At 35.2% G+C, this 21,473-nt stretch overlaps 1 protein-coding gene across 1 annotated transcript in view; it reads left to right on the forward strand.

The window, feature by feature from the left end:
- The first annotated feature begins 7 nt into the window (after positions 1 to 7).
- The window catches only part of LOC126837680 (bromodomain-containing protein DDB_G0280777-like), a 75,009-nt gene continuing 53,543 nt past the window's right edge, over positions 8 to 21,473 (forward strand). The window contains exon 1 of the mRNA XM_050571628.1: positions 8 to 685. The gene's annotated coding sequence lies outside the window, so the exon portion shown is untranslated. The remainder of the gene's footprint in view (positions 686 to 21,473) is intronic.

Consider the following 21,473-nt stretch of genomic DNA (forward strand, 5'->3'; position numbering starts at 1 on the left):
ACGGTCACATTTCGCCCGACCGTTACTTCGCGCCCCGAACCTATGGACACATCACTAATGACCTAATTAGGTAGGGAGCGCTGACACACTGAGATGACATTCGCGTATCATCTAATTAACCAGTCGAGATTTACCATCACGCGCCTACGCATCCATACAGCCTTCTTGATTATTATTTGTGTACCTTAATTCGCCTACGGTTATCACCGGTCATCTCTGTGTGCGCACCGCTCGACTCCGGTCTGATCCCAATCAACACCAGCCAGTATTCAGGTCAGACTGTATATATATATATATATTGCATATTTTGTATATTGATTTGCCACTGCTTTTTAGTTATTAATAAATACTTTGTAGCCTGCATAACCTGAGTGTCGACTACCGTTATTTTAGTGTGATCGCCCGTTAAGCTCCTCGGGCGATATAGTAAATTTATAAAGGAGACTTTAGGGTTACTTAGGCGTAAAGCGGACTAGCCAACCGTTTCCCGTCAGGGGCCGTCTACTTTAACCTTATCGACGAGCACTCAGACTAGTTTGGTAAGCTAGTCAAGTAGCGACGTTACAATTTGGTGGAGGCGCCGTTTTCCGTTAGTTTTATTTTTACTCTAGGGGAGAGCCCATTTTTTGAGACTACGGACACGATCCCCAAACAACTACACTAAATATATACGTACTACTCTCAGGTTGTGTGGAGGTTTGTAATTTAGGGTACAAATTGCTTTGGAGAAATAAAAAATAAAAAAAAAAATTATAAGGCGACATATTATACAGCAAATTAATTATTAAATTCATAGCATTGTATACATAATACAGAAAATATTTTATAATAAAATTATTAGTCATATAGGACATTCAGTAACATACTTAAATACAATTCAAGAGTTTATTTTTAGTATACATTTTTATTATTTTGATTAATATGTAACATATGACGCTGTATAATTATTATATTAAAAGGGTTGAAAATAATCAAACGATTCGTATAAATTCGCGATCGTGGGGAATATTAGGTTTTGATCGCAACGTTGATGTCCAAGACATATCGGCATCAGATTTAGTTGAGCATTTTAAACAGGCAAAACAAATTAATACTCTAGAAGCGTTACAAGTTTGTAGGAATATTAAAACTCCATTTGTTAGTGTGCCTATTCATAAATACGACAAGTTTGTTGTGTTAAAAGCCGTTAGTACTGCAAAGTACACTTTATCACAATTTCATAATAGGTCATTAGCTGAAAAAATTAGTTTACTGAAACAAGATAAGAAGGGTTATTTGTATCGGTACTGTACGAAAAACGATCTTATCAATATATTAGCGCAATTAGGAGAAGAAGCGCCAGTATCTTCTCTAATAGGGGTCTTAAAAAATAGGTTAAGGGAGACATTTAAGCAAAATCCTTTGGTAGACGCGCATAATTCGGACGAGGACAGTGATAGTGATAATCTAGATAAGGTTTTGGAAGCTAAACCCCATAGTTACATATCTGACACTTCTGATAGTACCACATCGTCTGACGACTTAGATAATACTGTAATCCCTTCTGATAATAAGACAGACACGCCCGCAACTGATAAGCCATCTACATCAGCGGAAGCGTCTAAATTTTCCGAAAGTAATAAAAAAAGTCCTGAGGCAGGACGATTCATAAGCGGCGCACCAAAAGTAAAAATGAGTATTACACCGCAAAGTTTCTCCGGTCGGATGACCGAAGATGTTAACGAGTATTTTAAGGATTTCGAAAGAATCTCGGCCGCAAATGTATGGGGTGACAGCCAAAAATTAATCATGTTCCCACTGTATCTTAGGGAAGAGGCGAAAATTTTATTTGAGAAGATAGAGAGTGAAACTGGGAGCTTAACTTGGTCAATTTTAAAAAAGGTGTTCGCGGATTACTATGATTCCGAGGAACAACGCGCGCTTTTGAGAGAGAATCTGAATAGGAGGAAAAAACGGCCAGAGGAATCATTACAGAGTTATATTTTGAGAGTGCTGGGAGAGTGTAAGCGAGTGGATGAAAATATGAGCCAGAAAGATATCAGTAAGATAATTATGAAAGGATTCCCTCAGGAAGTGTATTGGAGAATATATGCCATGGATAACTCTACGGTCGACAAGATAACAGCGAATATTAGGACATATGAAGCGGACATGGTAGCAATAAATAATAATGAAAGCGAAATTGAAATTTTAAGGAAAGAGATTGAGAAACTCAGGGTCGGCAGAGAAAGCAATAGCAGTGATGAGGTAAGACAGTTGAAGGAAGAGCTTGAGAGGGTCAAAGCAAGCATAAATAACAGACCATTTAGAAATAATGGTAATTTTAGAGGCAACTCTAATAATACTGGTAACTTTAGGGGCAATCCTAATAATAATAGTAACAATACTAGGGACCGCAATTATAACAATTATAATAGGGCTAGCGATAACAATTCCAGAAATAGGAACTACAACAATAACAACAGATATAATGGTAATAATTTTAGGAACCGCAATTTTAACAATAACAATAATTCAGATAACAGTAACAGGCCTAGAGATGACGATAACGGTAATAATAACCGGAATCGTAATTACAATAACAATAATAATGGTAATAATAACAGATCTAGCGGTAATAGCGGCGGTAGGAATTACAATAATCGTAATAATAACAACGAAAATTATAGGGATACAAGACGCGATAATGGAGACGATAGGGGTAGAAACAGAAATTTTTCGGATAGTCATGAGGATGACTTTGATAGGCGCAATTCAAAAAACTATAACTCGCGTTTTAAGAACAATGACAGGAGAGACGATAGAGATAATAACTCGGGCGATCAGCAAAGCAACGCAAAAAACTAATGGGTCAAAACCCGGAAGCCAGGTCGAGTTTTGATACCAAACATTCTCAAAAACCTGACTTTAATGTAAATCAAGCAACTTTAGATAACCCCCCCCAAATAGAGCGCATAAGTAGTTGTATATTTAATGATGTAAATTATATAGGGAAAGACCCAGTAATAATAGGCAGTCTAAATAATGTATTATATAAGTTTGTTTTGGACAGTGGAGCGAGCGTCAGTGTTGTTAGTGATAAGATACTTCCAAAAGAACAAGTAATTAAATCCTATGGCGCGACACAATTATATGCTGCTAATGGAGAAAAATTAAAATTGATTGGTAGAACAGTCATAGAAGTATATTTCAACGGTATACTTGTAAAAATACAATGCGCGGTCGTCCAAAATTTGAATTGTAACAGTCTTTTAGGGGTGGACTTTTTAAATAAATTTAAGGGAATTATTAATTTCGCTGATTCTAAAATAGAACTTAATGTTAATGATGAAAAAATACAAATCAATTTTCTTAGCGGTAACGACAATACAGTTAACACCGTTGTAAATGAGATGAACAATTCAAATTTCGATGACAGGGAAAAAATACAAGAAATGGCAACATCGGCCTGTGTATTAGCGCAAATCCCTCGCGACGGTTATTGTGGAGTCAATGCACTCGTTAGCGTATTAAATGAGCAGTATGTAGAAGTTAGTTCTCACGATATTATGGAATTATTGGAAATACAGTTTGAAAAAACTGCCGTGTGGTTAGAAGCAGAAGATCTCGCTGCAGTAGCCGATTTTTTTAATTATAACTTAATTGTTATATCGAAATCCGATAGGGCATATGAAGAAGGTACCATTGCCTTTTCAAAACCAAATCGCAATTACGTTATGATATTGTTCTCACACCGTCATTGGACACCTCTTATGTTCAAACCCGACGCTAATAAAATTAATGAATTTCAAACGATAACTATAATAAATGATTACGATGATTTAACCGTCAGAAAGCAAATATTAAAACAACGAATTAAAAATCATGACTACACTTGTGAGAACAATATTGTAAGTGGTAACGGTCCAGACGAAATTCGACACGGCGATTGTACTCAGGACGCGCGCGTCACAGAGCAGGCGCTAACGGTCAGTAATAAATTCCGCGAACGGGCCCCACGCGATGAAAGTGTTCCCAACATAGAATTTGATATCAACCCGGCGCTATCCGATTTACAATATAAAAAAATGCATGTCCTTTTAACCAAATATAGCGCAATTTTTTCTAAATCTAAGTATGATTTAGGGGAAGTGAGAATCAAACCCGTTGAATTTAAATTATCAAGTGATAGGATAATTAACATCCCTAATTTTAAGTTAAGCCGCGTCGAAAGAGATGAAGTTGAAAGACAGACACAGGAATTACTAAAAGCCGGTATTATTGAAAAATCAAATAGTCCATATTCTAATCCTGTATTTTTAGTAGGTAAAAATATGCCCCAAGGTAATAAGCATGCGTCAATCCCGCGAGAATATCGAATGGTTTTAGACTATAGACAACTTAATTCTATTATTTATAAGGAAAGTTTTCCAGTGCCGCTGATTCAAAATATTTACGATACATTAGGCGGAAACCAATACTTTTCATGTATGGACGCAAACGCAGGTTATTATCAAATACCGTTGGCCGAAAACTCGCGAGCTTTTACCGCATATTCGACAGCAACGGGCCATTATGCTTTTCGCGTGTTACCAATGGGAATATGTAATGCAGTAGAAATCTATCAAGGCGCAGCGTGTAGAATACTAGCAGGTTTAATGTATAAGCATGTAGTGAATTATATCGACGACACCGTCGCCTACGGGAAAACTTTTGATGACCATTTGATTTCGTTAGAATTAACTTTTGAGCGCTTCTTAAAGTATAATTTAAAACTAAAGCCTTCCAAATGTAAGTTCGGCTATCAAGAAATAAAAATTTTAGGCAATATTATTGACACTAGGGGTATCAGACCGACTGATGAAGGACTAGAGTCGATAAGAAAGTTTCCCACCCCGCGCACAATTAAGCAGCTAAGATCATTTTTGGGCCTCGCCAACTTCTTTCGTAGATTCGTGGTTAGCTATAGTAAGATAGCTAAGCCATTAACTGACCTAACTAAGGGAACTTTTAAAAATAAAAAATCGCCTATAGCGTGGAAACACGAGCACGACTTAGCTTTTCAGGAACTTAAAGATAAATTGACAAGCAAACCGGTTCTCGCGCATTTCGATGAAAGCTGTCAAACCATTATTATTTCAGATGGTTCTAAGTTAGGGCTAGGGACTATCTTAAGCCAAAGGAATTCAAATAATGAAATACACCCTGTGGCATATGCTTCAAAAAAGTTAAGCGCGTCAGAACATAATTATAGCGCCATGGAAATTGAGGTTTTAGCGCTACACTTTGCTTTTACAACTTTTCGCCAGTACGTTCACGGGAGAAAAGTCGAGGTCTGGACTGACCATAAGAACTTAACGGGTTTACTTAAGATAAAAACAGAGTCGGATGTGGTGAAGCGATTAAAAACAAAATTAATGGGCTATGACATTAATATTATATATAAACAAGGCATTTTTAATAGGGCTGCAGATCATCTTTCACGTTATCCTTGCGACGATAAATTAGGTTTAGAAGACAATAATGAATTTGACGACATTTTAGATGTTAATTTAGTTCAACCTATAAATATAGAATCTAATCAGGCTAATGATGCATATTTACAGCATATTATAACAGCCGTTAGGTACCCTGATCTAAGCGATCAAAAATGGTTGAGTAAAGCTAAGAATTACTTATTTAAGAATAACAACGTTTTATACTATACGTCGAATTATACAAATTCCAATAAATTAACATTGGCATTACCTAGCAAATATATTAATGATATTATTAGGGAGAATCATGATAGTCCCCTAAGCGCGCATTTAGGTTTTAGTAGGACTTATACTAAAATAAAAGAAAAATATTTTTGGCCTAAGATGCGCAAAGACATTAAAAATTATGTTTTATCTTGTTCCGCGTGCCAAAAACGAAAACCCCATAAACAGCCTAAACCACCTAAGATAGGGCATTATCCGTTGGATAAAGGGGAGGTTATGCAAGAAATTTATTTAGATTATGTAGGACCTCTACAAAGTTCAAGGGGTAATAGATACATTTTAGTCGCTACTGATCGCGTATCTAAATATTGTGTAGCCAAAGCTTATCAGCACGCAAACGCTAGGTCCACAGTTAAATTTCTATTAGAATTCATTTTAAAGTACGGCCCAATGAAAATCGTTCGAAGTGACAACGGTACACATTTTTCTGCAAAAGTAGTGGTTGAGCTTTTAGAAGCCCTACACATTGATAAGAAATTCGGAATACCTTTCAAACCGACTTCGCAAGGACAAGTAGAGAGACAGAACCAAACTCTAATTGACATGTTAGCACCGTACGTACAAGAAAATAATAAGTGGGTTGACTATCTACCTTATATAGTTTTCGCTTATAACACTTCCAAGCATGAAATAACGCAATATACACCGCACTATTTATTGCACGCGTATAACCCGAAAAGCATTTACGATATCGCGCTTATACCACCCACCGATGAAAACATTATATCAGAAATAGATAAGATAAAGCATGTTAGGAAAACATTACCAGAAATTATAAAAAATGCAGCGTTAAAGTCTGATTTGAAGAAAACTAATTTGGATAATAATATTTCATATAACATAGGTGAAAAAATTTTGGTAAAAGTCCCTGTACGTGACAATAAGTTCTCTAATCGCTACGAAGGCCCCTATGAAGTAATGAAGAAGTTAGGCCCTTACAGCTATTTGGTTAAGTTACCAAAACATGGCCAACTGGTGGATGCACCAGTCCATGTAGACCAAATCAAGCCATATAACTCTCGGGAAAATTAATAAATTAATAATTTTATATTATTCTACTTTCACCACAGCACTTCCCTAATTTTGTGCGGCACAAAGCCGTTAAGTTTTTACCATTATAAAATAAATTAATTCTCACGCTATATGTACGCTACAATATTTGTTTTTTTTTCAATCATAACGAATAAATTACCAAAGCGAAATTTGATAGGGACAATGAAATTTTCCCAGGCAGTAGCAACGCGTTTGATGGGAAAAGACAATGAAATGCTTGGTAAACACTTCTGTTTACCGGTAAGCCAGTAGCCGTGGCTCTCGCTAGATACAGGAGCGTCTCACGATCAGTCGTTCTCATCGCCCTGTTCACTACACTACTTTTATCAACAGAACTTCGCGTCGAGAATTATCGTACTTAACTTCAATTTATTCTCTTTTTATTTTATTTTTCTTTTGTGCGCTTAAATACATTTAATTTTATACGACCGGTGTTTACGGATCTAAACTTTAATAACTTTTATTTTATTGATTTTATTCGTTTACCGTATTGTAAATTTTAATTACATTACTTAGTGTCGTTAACAATTTTATTATTTTTTTTTAAATAATATTTTAGTCAGACCTTATTTCAAGACGTTGACTCCTTTCGTTACCGTACTACATATCGGTGTTTTCGCGCAACTACATATACGGATTACTTGAAAAATTAAACTTCAAGGATAACTTAGTAAGTCAATTTTTGACATTTACGATTATTCAATTTTTTTTTTTCGTTTTAATACTTTGCCCCTTTGTTGTCCTATTAGAATGGCGCGAGTAATATCTTTGATTTCCATTATCACCCTCTTAGTAGTGTTAGGGTTGGGGCAAAATAGCCACTATACAAATACGCAAATTAATAGTTCAGGAATCTATTTTGAAAATCTGCACGATATAAAATTCACAAAAACTTCATATAGGTTGGTAGTTTTCATCGATATTAAGAATTATGAGCAAAAGTATAGGGATATTAATATTATGCGAGAAAGCTTAGAAAAAACATGCTCAAATCAAGCTGCGCGTTTAACCAAGACTTGCTTCAATTTTAATAATTTAATGACGCATTCATTGTACGAAATGGATAGGTATTACGAAGATTTACATCATTTATTATATTTTAGGGAAAGACGAGCACTTATAAACGTGGTAGGCACTATTAGTAGGTTTATGTTCGGAACTCTGAATGAAGATGATTTAGTAGAAATAAATCATCATATCAATAATAACACGCAGCGTACTAAGACAGCATTGAAATTACAGAAAAAACAAACGATAATTTTACAGTCCGGATTAAATAATATTAAATCTTTGGCCGACAAATTAAATAATAATACAGTTAAGTTAAGTAACATCTTGGTAGATGTACAAGGCCAGCAAAATAAATTAAAAAATACTTTGGACGATTATTCATTATCAGAAAATGTTTTGGAATACATAATGAACCTTAATAGTGTCATTAATGAATTTAACTTAGAATCGCGAGACTTAATTACTGCAATTTCAACTGCTCGTCTGGGTCAAATACACCCAAACGTAGTCAACTCTAGTATTTTGGTAGAACAGCTTAGATCAATAGAAAAAGATCTACCGGAAAATGAGCAACTGCCTATACCACTTAGCTCACGTTTTAATATCTTAGATTTTGTTAGTCTGTCAGATTTATCGGTAGCTTTCACGGAAAATAACTTAATTTATACTATAGAAATACCTATCTGCCAAAAACAAATTTACCAAATTTTCCATATCACGCCTTTTCCGAGTAAGCTTTCACAAAATCAGGTGACTTATATACAGCCGACAATCGAATTTCTGGCCATAGGGATTAATAGGGAAACATTTGTACCAATGACTTTAGACGCGTACAATAAGTGTAAACATGTAGGGACCACATACATCTGTCTATATCCGCAACAATTTCCACGTAGGCCGATACAAACGTGTGAAACGTTATTTTTCTTAACAAGGTCCGAAATTCCTGCGATTTGCGATATAAGACATAACTTTGTCACACTGCCCATTTTCACTAAATTACAGAGTAGAAACGCGTGGTTATATTTAGCACTGAACCCGATAGATATTACAATAATTTGCAGCCCATATACGTATACTATAGAACTGGTGGGATCAGGCTTGTTAAAGATTAAGAATAATTGTGAGGTACATACCCCTCATACCATTCTAAGGGCAATCGCAATAAATAGCGGACGATACATACATACGGATTTTATTCCTACTTTAGACTTCTTAAACAATACAATCGAAGTATCGGAGAAGCTAAAGCAAATTAGAAACGCGACTTTAGGGAAGCCAATTCATCTTATTCCTATCGCGAACGATCTTACCGATTTAACGAAAACTTCGAAATCATTGGACGATTTGATCACCCAGATAGACTCGGCAAAGCAATTTGATAACGTTTATACCAATATAACGAACCACAGATACGCGTTCTATCTTGTGGGAGCATTGTTAGGGTATATTATTATACATTGGTTAATCCAAATAATTAGGCGCAAAATTACGGAATTTTGTTTAGCAGGCGATAACGCCATAGAGCCGCGCATACGAAGAAGAAGGGTTAATTATGCAGATAGTCCATTATAAACACACCCACTGACCCCAATACTTATTAGTTATAGTCTAGGCTTAATCTAACTTAAGATAAAACTAGTTCTTAATTATATTGCAGCGATGACCAGTGTAGATTTGCTTTTCGATGGAGTCCTTCTTCGTCTAGAAAATGCGCCACTGATGGATTTCTTCCGCGGGTCCGGCGTGATATTAGCTCACTGCGCGTCGTCGGACTTTGACGAATGCCGCCGTCAGACACGAGGCATAGCCCGTTTCTTTTCGGCGAGCTTTGGGAAGCCATCAGTGCACGATAGGATCTCCAGTCGTCTTTGTGTTCAACGTAGGGGCGCCGTATTAGTTGTCACCCTATTAACAAAAGAAAAGTTTAATGGGAAACCAACTAAAACGGGGTACAGGGAGGCAGTGCGCCAACTGGCTGCTTACCTCGCGGCCAATCATTTTAAGTGGTTGACAATTCCCGCCATCGGGATGAGTCGAGACCGAATAGCTCCGTCTTTTGGAGCCCGAGTCATATGGGAGGAACTGATAAGTCGGGGAATCAACGTAAGACTGTCAGTCATGGGCGACTTGTTTTATGACTTAAGCAAGGAATTCCTTAATATTCACAAGTCTCGGAATCCCTCTAGAATTATATAATTGTTTTTTTTTTTTTTTAATATATCCATTTCTTATATAAAATTAGTCACCATTGATAGTAATATACTATTTTATTTTGTTTTGTGAAAACGCGTCGTATTTCTTTATTAACCAAATTTCAAGGTAAATTACCAAATTACAAATTGATCAGGTACTGTGCGTATTATATTAGTACTTGCCTACGGGCGCCGGTCGGTTCGTTATGGGATTGCAGTGTTACCATGCCGCCGTTTAGCCATTAGTTGCCTTTATTTGCCGTTTTGCCGTCCTGCAGTGATGCCATGTTGCCGTCCTGCAGTGTTACCATGTTGCCGTTTGGCCATTAGTTGCCATTATTTGCCGTTCTGCCGTCCTGCAGTGTTGCCATGTTGCCATCCAACAGTGATGCCATGTTGCCGCCAAGCAGTGTTACCGGCGTGTCGTTTGTTTTAGGTTGATGAATGCCGTGCCATGATTTTTTGTTCGTCGCACGTTTGCCAATTGTAGTCACCCGAACATTCGAATTGTTTAAGGTCAAGGGACCTCAAATTTTTCCACAAAACTTGACACTTAACTTTTAAATTTAAAAATCGGGCGTGTAGGTAGTTTAAAGAAAGGCGTAGCTAACCTCTATTTTATTCGACCGAACTGATTTTTAGGTGAACATTGTTAATTCGAGTTTCGTGCGCGGTCATCTGCACATGTGGGTTATATTTTATTCCGGCTGATCACCGATGATTTATTAATTTACGGCACATTTTTATCCCTGAAATTTGCAGTGGATTTTTGTTTTATTATTTTTACCGGCACAATTAAATCGGCGATTTATATAATTTTTTTTTTTTTTACGGCTTTTGTCTCCGAATATCACGGAATGAATTACCGATGTATTTATTAAAAACGGCATCTCGTACTAATAACGGCACTTACCAATTTTGTCACGAATTTACATATATAATACGACACTTCGCGTACACTTATTAGTTTTCACAATTTCGTTTTCGAACACGAGGTTATTAGAGTGAAAAATTATGCTACCGAGAGCGGTTCTCGAACGATAATTCATTTTAAATTTGGACATTCCAATTTATTCCAGTTTATTTCGGAATAATTCACTATAGGTAATCGAGTAACAAATTACGTTACAAATTTTAAAGCATTACAATTACATTTAAATTTTCACTCACTCGGAATAGCAACGGCTTATTCAAGCCCCGAACGAAACACAAATGACTGGCTTTACACAGCCGCAATATACACAGCAAAGGAGAAACGATAACGGTCATCGCTAGGGTCTATTCTTGCTTAGGTAATCAAACGCGCGCGAGTACATAGCACTGTGTGGGCGCAGACAACAAAAGGGTATATTGTCCGTAGATCTATAGGATTTTTATATTATGTATATTATAACATAGCGGTTTCTCCAAGGCAAATTCTGTGCATGAAATTACATTGCCTTATAGTATTATAGTAATAACACGTTTAGCATGGTACATATACACATAAAATATATATATTTTGTTTTGAGTTTTAGAGCCAAGCAGCGGTATATGACACAGCATGATATTTTAAAAATGTCCTTTTAAGGACAATGCTTGTACTAATTAATGCTTTTATTTTGATTTGTATTGTATAAAGCACATAGTATAGTTCCCGTTTTGAGTAATTATGATAGGCGCATGCGATACCTACGGCGCAAGTCTGCTAACGTCAAGAAACAATCCTGTATTTTTGTATCGCTTGCATAATGTTTATATAATATTCTGATAAAAACAAAAAACTAATACGACCTGGATACTGGGCTATTTTCTTTTATTTTTTTTATTTTTTGTAATGTTAACTTTCAAGACTCCCACACGATTTAAAAACACCCCTGATGTGTGCGTTCTTTAACTTAAGGACATTTGTATATGGCGTGGTTTTTTAAGCAGCTTTTTCCCCACGACCATTAAGTTAACTTAAATGCGTAAATATGTGATCCCATGACATTTTAATTTTTTATCATCATTTTTCATAGGACGCACACTCACACCTGTTGTGACCCATAATTACATAAATTAATCTCAATTTCATTTTTGGAATGTAAGTAATAATATTATACAAAGGCCACTATGAGTACAGGGAACTTTGAGAAGACCAATGGATTTAGGATTTTTGCCCCGAGCTTTATCAAGAAAGCAACGACAGGGCGAGTCAGCCCTATGTGACGGGAACACGACCATGGGCTAGACTCAACCGAGGGATTTCCTCAAGGACTCAACAGGCCGAGAAGTTAGGAAATACAACAGAAGCTAGCCAGAAGTTCGCCAAGCTATAGGTGTGCCTTCCCCTTTTATCCATACCTTTGTTTTCAGGAGCTTTGTTCAACATTTTTAATTTTATTAGTTTTTCTTTTTTTTGTTGACTACCCCTTATTTTGTATGGCAAGGTCCGAGGTCGGACCTCAACGGGGGAGGGGCAAGTTGTAACGGTCACATTTCGCCCGACCGTTACTTCGCGCCCCGAACCTATGGACACATCACTAATGACCTAATTAGGTAGGGAGCGCTGACACACTGAGATGACATTCGCGTATCATCTAATTAACCAGTCGAGATTTACCATCACGCGCCTACGCATCCATACAGCCTTCTTGATTATTATTTGTGTACCTTAATTCGCCTACGGTTATCACCGTCATCTCTGTGTGCGCACCGCTCGACTCCGGTCTGATCCCAATCAACACCAGCCAGTATTCAGGTCAGACTGTATATATATATATATATTGCATATTTTGTATATTGATTTGCCACTGCTTTTTAGTTATTAATAAATACTTTGTAGCCTGCATAACCTGAGTGTCGACTACCGTTATTTTAGTGTGATCGCCCGTTAAGCTCCTCGGGCGATATAGTAAATTTATAAAGGAGACTTTAGGGTTACTTAGGCGTAAAGCGGACTAGCCAACCGTTTCCCGTCAGGGGCCGTCTACTTTAACCTTATCGACGAGCACTCAGACTAGTTTGGTAAGCTAGTCAAGTAGCGACGTTACACTAGTATGTGTTGTTTGGTATACGAATAATTATTGTGTATAATTTTTTTGCCTTCCTTTAAAACATTAACACCATTTTACACCTATACACTTTGCAATAAGTACTAAAAATATATAAGTAATACCTACATGCATTAATAAAATAATCAAAGATAACAGTTCAATAATAGGTAAACAGTTTTCTAGAGATAATAAAATATCGTTTTTTTTGTGGTGAAAAATATACATTCGGACTTCTTATCCGACTTTCAAAATGCCATCTGGAAATATTTTTTAAAAACAGCCTCGTTTGAGTCGTTAGCTCATTAATGAATAAAATGTGAAATAATTACTCCTTAATAATATGTGATTCTGGCAGCACAACTAACACCATTAATAATCGTATATTGTATACAAGTATTGTTAGTGTTGGCATTACTGAGAGGCGGTTTTTTTAGGGGCGGCGATTTGTCCGGCGGCGTTTTGTCGGGCGACCTTTTGTCGTGTTTCCGAATTAGGGACACAATACATTTCTCCTGAGCCATGTGTTACTTGCGCTACCAATAATACTATTAAACACATATTGCTGGAGTTTCGCCAATATGACGAAACAAGAGAGGAATTGAAAACGCCGATTACCCTACAAGAAACACTAGGAAACCAATCTCACTATGTACCAGAAACAATCATTTTAAAACTAAACAACTGTATGACAAAATGTAAACAATATTATTTATATATACTATAGTTCTAACTAAACCATGTAAATAAGAACATTGAACATTTATGGCTAATGACCTTTGAAGTCGAAGCCTATATTATAATAAAAAATACATTTCTAGTGGGAATAACTAAATAAAAAGTTGGCCCAACTAAACACTTATTTAGCCCAACTAAATGTACAGTTGCCTTAAAGGATCGGTCAAACAGAAAGCGGACTGTCTGTGCGGACAGGGTCCGTCCAACTAGTCCGCCAGTCCGCTGCGGACTAGGATAGTCAAACAGAATGCGGACAAGTTTGAGCGAACCAGTGTGAAAACTGCCACAACCAAGAGTGTACTGCTGGTTGTTCTTTTAATTTTTACTTTTTTACCTCACGTTTTCTGTTTTTATTTTCTTTTACAAAACGCTAGATTCTTCTGCTTGCCTTGAGTTAAGCAAGATGAAAAAAAAGAAAATGGGTTCATGATTAAAATGAAAAAACATTTTAAATTAAGTACAATATGTTGTCAACAATATTGTTTGTATATATTATGTTCGATAATTACATAATAATAATATTCAGAAATGCTGATACGTGTGGAAAATCCAGTGTATTGTCTATTTAAAATATTTTTTATTTTACAAAATTATTCCAGTCCGCCGCGAACTTTGTGAAAAAATACAACCATCCGTTTGTCCGCGGCAGACTATTCTAGTCCGCCGCGGTAGGCCGCTGTCTGTTTAATCAGAATGATGCATTTAAATAGAGTACAGAGTCCGCGGCGGACCGGCGACCTGTCCGCGCGGACAGTCCGCTTTCTGTTTGACCGATCCTTAAATGGTGAAAAACTTCTTTCAGCACTTGTTTTTAGTTATGAAATCAAATAATCAATAAAAGAAAAAAAATAGTTATCCTACACTGAAAAAAATACATAGTTGGTTAAACTAAAATTTTGGTTAATATAGGGAAACAATACATTTTCTAGTTGAAATAGGTAACTATATAAATACGTGGGCCAACTAAATTATTAGTTAAGGATCGGTCAAACAGAAAGCGGACTGTCCGCGTGGACAGGTCGCCGGTCCGCCGCGGACTCTGTACTCTATTTAAATGCATCATTCTAGTTAAACAGACAGCGGCCTACCACGGCGGACTATACTAGTCCGCCGCGGACAAACGGATGGTTGTATTTTTTCACAAAGTTCGCGGCGGACTGGAATAATTTTGTAAAATAAAAAATATTTTAAATAGACAATACACTGGATTTTCCACACGTATCAGCATTTCTGAATATTATTATTATGTAATTATCGAACATAATATATACAAACAATATTGTTGACAACATATTGTACTTAATTTTAAAATTTTTTTCATTTTAAAATTGTGCACTGAAAATGATCGATGAAACGGAATGATTGATTGATCTAGTTGGAGAATGCGTTTATTTGTATGATACGCGGCATCCACTGAAAAATGGACAGATTCGGCAATAGACTGGTATCAACACTTCACAAAAATGTAAAATTTAATAACAATTTTTAGCCGAGTCTGCAACCACGAAAGAGCATTTTCATGTTTCGTTGAAGTACCAAATTAATTTAAAGTAGTGGTGAAATTATAGATAATCATAGAAAGATATAGTATGATATATAGAATGATATAGTATATTAACAAGCAGTAACAAGCTAATATTCTAAGATGGCTAGTATATTAAAACATCTATTTCTGGCTAATATTTTAGTGTTTAAAATCTGGCTTAAAACAATTCATAAAAATATGACCTCTTAAATTATTGAATTAAATTTAGTTCAGTTCTAGTTTGAACGTTGAGAATACAGCATAGTCGGTGAAACTCCCCGTATTATTTTCTTTTTTGATTTAGTTCATGTACCCATTTTTTTTTTTTCGTCTTGCTTGACTCAAGGCAAGCAGAAGAAGCAATTCTTCTTTGTCAGAAGAACTGCTAGAGATTTTGTAAAATAAAATGAAAACAGAAAACGTGAGATAAAAAAGTGAAAAATAAAAAACAACCAGCAGTACACTCTTGATTGTGGCAATTTTCACACTAGTTCGATCAAACTTGTCCGCATTCTGTTTGACTATCCTAGTCCGCAGCGGACCAGCGGACTAGTTGGACGGACATGTCCGCGCGGACAGTCCGCTTTTTGTTTGACTAATCTTAAGGCGTTCAAAAAATCATATGTAGTCAACCATAGGTTAAGAGCGCTTTATTAGTTAAGCAGTTTTATTTAATATTCATAATTAAATTCCTGTACATATTTGCAAGAACATTAATATAAGACGATGAAGTTGGATGATTCGTCGAAATAATATGCTATTTAACTATTATATGATATCTTATTTACTAACTATTTAAACTGTACCTATTTTATGCGTTTAAGGCCCGGTTTTTCAATTGAAATATTAACTGCCAGTTAGCTAATCACCAGTTACTTTAATCCGCCGATTAAAACGCTGGTTAAATACTACGCTGTTTATCAATCGAAAGTCGATGTCTCGGTTAATTAACTGGAGGTTAGTCACGAATTAAATATATTTTATAAGTGGTCATACTGCAAAAAGCATGTTGTCTTGTAATAATTGTTTATCAGTGATTTTTTATTTATCAATTAACATCTGTTATACCGGACAAACAACAGTTATGAACATTTTTCATAGTTATTTTTTTTTTTTTTACTCATTGTTAAAGCGTACTTTAAAATCATAATTGTCCTATTTATTAAAATGATCAACCGTTTCACGGACAACATACAGTCTACGTTAATAATTTAAAATATTCCAAATATTCTTCATCATCGTCATAGAACATTTCATTTTTAAAATTAGTTTTAAATTATAAAAACTGATAACTTTTCAAGCTATTTTATTATAAAAAATAATTGCACGAAAGATTATAACCGTTAATTAATCTACTGACTGATAGAAATAGTAGCAGTTAATTTAACTGAGAGTTAAAACTGTCGGTTTGCTTAACTGTAACTTCATAAACAGTTTAACTGGAAGATAACGTTAACCAACAGTTAAGTCATACTAACTGTCAGTTAAATGCAATTGAAAAACCGGGCCTAAGAGTACAGTTAATTTTTATGGTAATGTATTTTATATTACATTAGAATATGTTTTTTTACTGTGTACATTTTAACTCTTGCTTATATTTATGTATTTAAACTTCGTAATTGTCTTCTAGCCCCCTCTATTTCATTCCTAGATCCACCCTTGTATATATACAGTAAAATATATAGTAACAGTAAAATTGATTTCCCCTCACGCTGCCATTTTATTTTCTAAGATAACGGATTCGAGACGATGTGCAATAACCTGTATACTTCAACCATGAGCTATAATACAGGGTGATCATTTTATCGTAAATCATTTAATATTTCATAGGATTTTAATAAGAATTAAAATTTTTTTTTACAATGCAATCTTTTGTTTTTACCCCTTCCAACTTATTTTTTTTGATAACGGCTTTTGACGAAAGTGGTAATGCATGTATTTCATTAGCTTTATAAATTGAGAATAATGTACAAACAATTCTGACAGCTAGTTTCAGTCTTGAATAATTATTTTTGAAATTAATGAAGTTTTAAGTTTAGGGCAGGAAGAAAGGAGTGAAGTACTATTTTTATCTCCACGCACTTCCCACCCTAACTTTTAAACTCTTATCGATGTTGCTTACATGTTCGCATCGGAGCGTTTATTTGAAAGTGATTTTATTACTTTCAGTTATAATAATTCCTGTAGACCTGTGGCCTAACCTGATTCTAATAAGCTCCGTTACCACTATGCCCCGACCTCGGAAAAAATGTGTTATTTTAAACATTTATTATGAATAAAGCCAATTTATTAAAACTGTCTACGCGATTTTATATTGTATTTCTGTTGAAAAGCAATTACTGTAATCTCTTTAACTTTTTCGTCGTGTTTCTTTACATCTTAAAAATGCAATATTCGACTCAATAACACCGACTTTTAATAATCTAATTATTTGATAATACAAATATTTAGTTTTTTTTTTATTTATTTATTTAGCGTTTGGCACATTTTATTGACCGAACTTAGGCCCTATTCGAGCCTAAGTTCGGTCGCCAATTGAATTAAGTCATTGTAAATACGTTGACTATTGTAATTATTTCAAACATTTATACTTAACAATGTTAAACAAAATAATTATAAGTTTAATGTAGATACAAGACAATAACGAAGGTCAAAATCTTTTATTTATTGAATTTTTAATTTTAATATAAACTCACCCCAATTCCTTGTCTTGACATGTTTCGTTTCATTTGTAAAAAACGGCCAGACGGATTTCTACTGAAAAATAAATAAGTTAATTTCAATAAGATTAAGTAAATTCGTAGGAAACCTACAACATTGGGAATGGTATGGTGGTTAGTGGTTACTGGCATGTAATGTATTTTTCTTTGATTAAAGTAAAAGTATTACTCCCGAAAAACAATTTTGTAAAAATTCATGTCCATGGAAATCATTACAAAACTAATATTGTCATTATATTATTATTGCATAAAATAATGTATTATATTTGTCGTCATTTATTATTGGTCAGTTTCATTTGTAATTAAAAGCCGTCTAGTATTAATTATAAATATATATACAGAGTGGGGCAGAGCTGACTGACGAGTTTTGAGGGGCTATAAATAACGATTATACATATAGTTAATACTAGACGGCTTTTATAATTACAAAAGAAACTGTATAATAATAAATGACGACAAATAAAAAAGTAACATAAATACAAATAATTTAGAGAAAAAATGAGTAGGTCAAGTAGGTCATCAGTAGCATCATCCTGGATAGCGGTGCATTTCTAGAAAAGCTACTAGGTATTTGAGTACAAAGCTGTTGTAATAGCCACGGAGCGTCAATTCAGCCACCAGTCAGACCCCAAATAAAACGTTTGGCGAAAATCTAACGACTTTGCTTCAATGACTCAAGCATTAAGACATGATTGACGGTCACGAAGTCATGGGCCGGGTGCGAAATATTTAAACAGTAGCTGGCAAGACTTAAGAACCTATTCTGAACCAAATTAAGTCTCTTAATATTGCTTACAGTGTAATGTGACCAGATAACGGAACTATGTTCTAGGACTAATCGGACCAAGGCCATATAAAGAACAGAACGACAATCAGGAGAATTCAAATCCGACGAGTGTCGTTTAATAAAACCAAGAATACGTAAAACTTTAGAGATAATGAAATCGTACATAACACGTGCAATAGATTACCCGTTGAGGCAATACTCATACCTAACTCGAGTACGATGGAAAGTCATAATTTTGCACGTAATTAAGAAATAACCCGACAGCACAACACCACTTAACGAATTTATCAAAAAAATTTAGAGGTTTAGACTTGGGATGATATATTTTATTTTATTTATTTATTTAACGCCAATCGGCAATTCAAAGAAATACAATAACAAGTTAAGCACAAAAAAAAATTACAATAATAATAGTGATTAAGGTGATCTTACAGAAAAATTATAAACATTAAATGCTATTGCACAATACGACTAAAAACTAAATAGCTTATGTTAATATATAATAATTCAGAATAACATGTACGGATCTAGGAGTTATTGAGTAGACGGAGCATTCTATGCAAAGGATGGTTATGAAAGTAGTTGGTACTGTGAGAGGGGACTAGGTAAAGAGAGTGATTTCTAGTATAATGCACGGGAACGCGGAAAGAGATAGAAGAGAGAAGGTCAGGGGCATCCACTGAGCCATTAAGAAGAGAGGTGATAAATGAAAGGTCAATATCTACACGGCGAGAAGTAAGACTAGGGTAATTTAAGGAAGATCTAATGGGCGAATAGTCATGGGGCGGGTGATCAATCTTAAGCAGAAAAGCAACGTAGGACAGGAATCGGTTTTGTACTCGCTCCAAACGTAGTTGTCTTTAGCCAAATACGGGTGCCATATTACTGTTCCATATTCCAGGATAGAATGTGGAACAGTTATATAGAATAACAAATTTTGGCATCGTCGGTAAAGAGCAGTATTCAAACGAAAAAACTGCTGAGTGCCTAGATGACTTCCTTGCGGCACACCAGAAGAAACACGAAATTTATCGAGCGATCCGGGAAGAACCCATGTTGATTGACTAAAATAGTCGACAGTAGAGATCAGTCAATGTTTTCAAGAAAGATTGTCTCAAATATTTTTCCTAAACCGGACAGATCACAAATGGGCCGGTATTTCTTGACATTGGTTGGTATAGTATTTTCTAAAGAATTTTTGCACTACTGTCCTGTGTAATTTTTGATAAAATCAAATTATTTTAGTTTATTTTACATTTTATGCTAATTTTATGTAATGCTTATTAAGTTATTTTGGCCATGCTTCGAATTATTTGATTCCTATGTGTGTTATGTTTGTTGTAACGTTTTAAACTTATAAGCAAAAATATTTATTTGAAACCTACATATATCGGCAATGATTACTAAAATAATTTTTTAAATACAATTAAAGCGAAAGAAGAGTATAAGGTTAATTGTATCATTATGTATGTACATACACTTTGAAGATGGTAAGATTTAAACACTCTTTTGTTAAATTGAATTTTTAAATTTGAGTAGTTACCATATAAATAGGTGTGACAGTGATTTAGTGACTTATTGTTCACATTTCGATTGCTTGGAAAAAGGCAAAACTGTAAAAATGATCAAACTGACAGAGAGAAACATCAAAGCAGGAGTTCAAAAGGGGATAGTAGGAATCTTTGATGAAATTTCCTTTTTATTTCTCGAATTCAACAAGCCACCATTGCCGATACAACCTGGACGAACCCCCTGGAAGCATGACCAAATCAGGTGTCGAGTACAAATGACTTAGCTCCTGACAAGACCTAACATGATTTAGTCAGACGACACGTCTATACATAGCCTGATACAGCACGTCATATCTGACTAAATTATCTTTTTGGGCCGACCAGATTGTAACGTCTGTTGTACCCTTACCGTGTGTCGATCTCTATAATCGACGACAAGGACACCTCTTGTCAGCAATAAATCCGATTACAATCGATCGCCGTATTCATTTCCATCAGTAAAACTAAGACGGAATATTTTGGCATACAAATTGAGATATAGTTAAAATACTATAATAAGTCATGAGGCTATATTTTTGTACATAGTGTTTTATTTATTGGCTGGTGTAGTGAAATAGTCATGTAGCTGGATCAATAGAGTTATCAATTCGATTCCCAGTATATTGCAACCTTTCTCACGGTATAGCATATTTTAAGACGACAAGGGCTGTTATCTGATTACACCAAATTATTTTTCCCACAGGGACCCACTCCCCAGAATTATTGAAGTGACAGCGATAAAGCAATAGAGTCGTCGTAATAAAAACAGTCCTACAAAATTCGAAGGCAATAAAAAACACAAGTTTGATCCGAACTAAGACATTTAAATCAATAATAATTAAAACGTTGAAAATACATTGGCTGGTACCATCTAATTAGGGAATTCATCTAGAGAAATTCATAAATGCATAATTTAAAAAGACTATCACAGGGAGAAAAATCGGCCATGTAGCAAAATAGTAAGATCATAATTAAGTACGATTAATATACATAATACAATTTCAAGGATACATTAAAAATGTTCAAACAATTTACTTTAAGGCCCGTTTACATTAGGCGGCGAACGCGAACGAATGCGAATGAATGCTACCGAACGAATTCGTACGCGAATTCGGTAGAGATTCGGCCGCACCGTGCAG

The sequence above is a fragment of the Adelges cooleyi genome, unplaced genomic scaffold, assembly GCF_023614345.1.
Source record: "Adelges cooleyi isolate 19-005CV unplaced genomic scaffold, UGA_ACOO_1.1 ACOO_flye_CR_arks_rails_tigmint_CR_PRNA_28, whole genome shotgun sequence".
NCBI classification, from domain to species: Eukaryota; Metazoa; Arthropoda; class Insecta; order Hemiptera; family Adelgidae; genus Adelges; species Adelges cooleyi.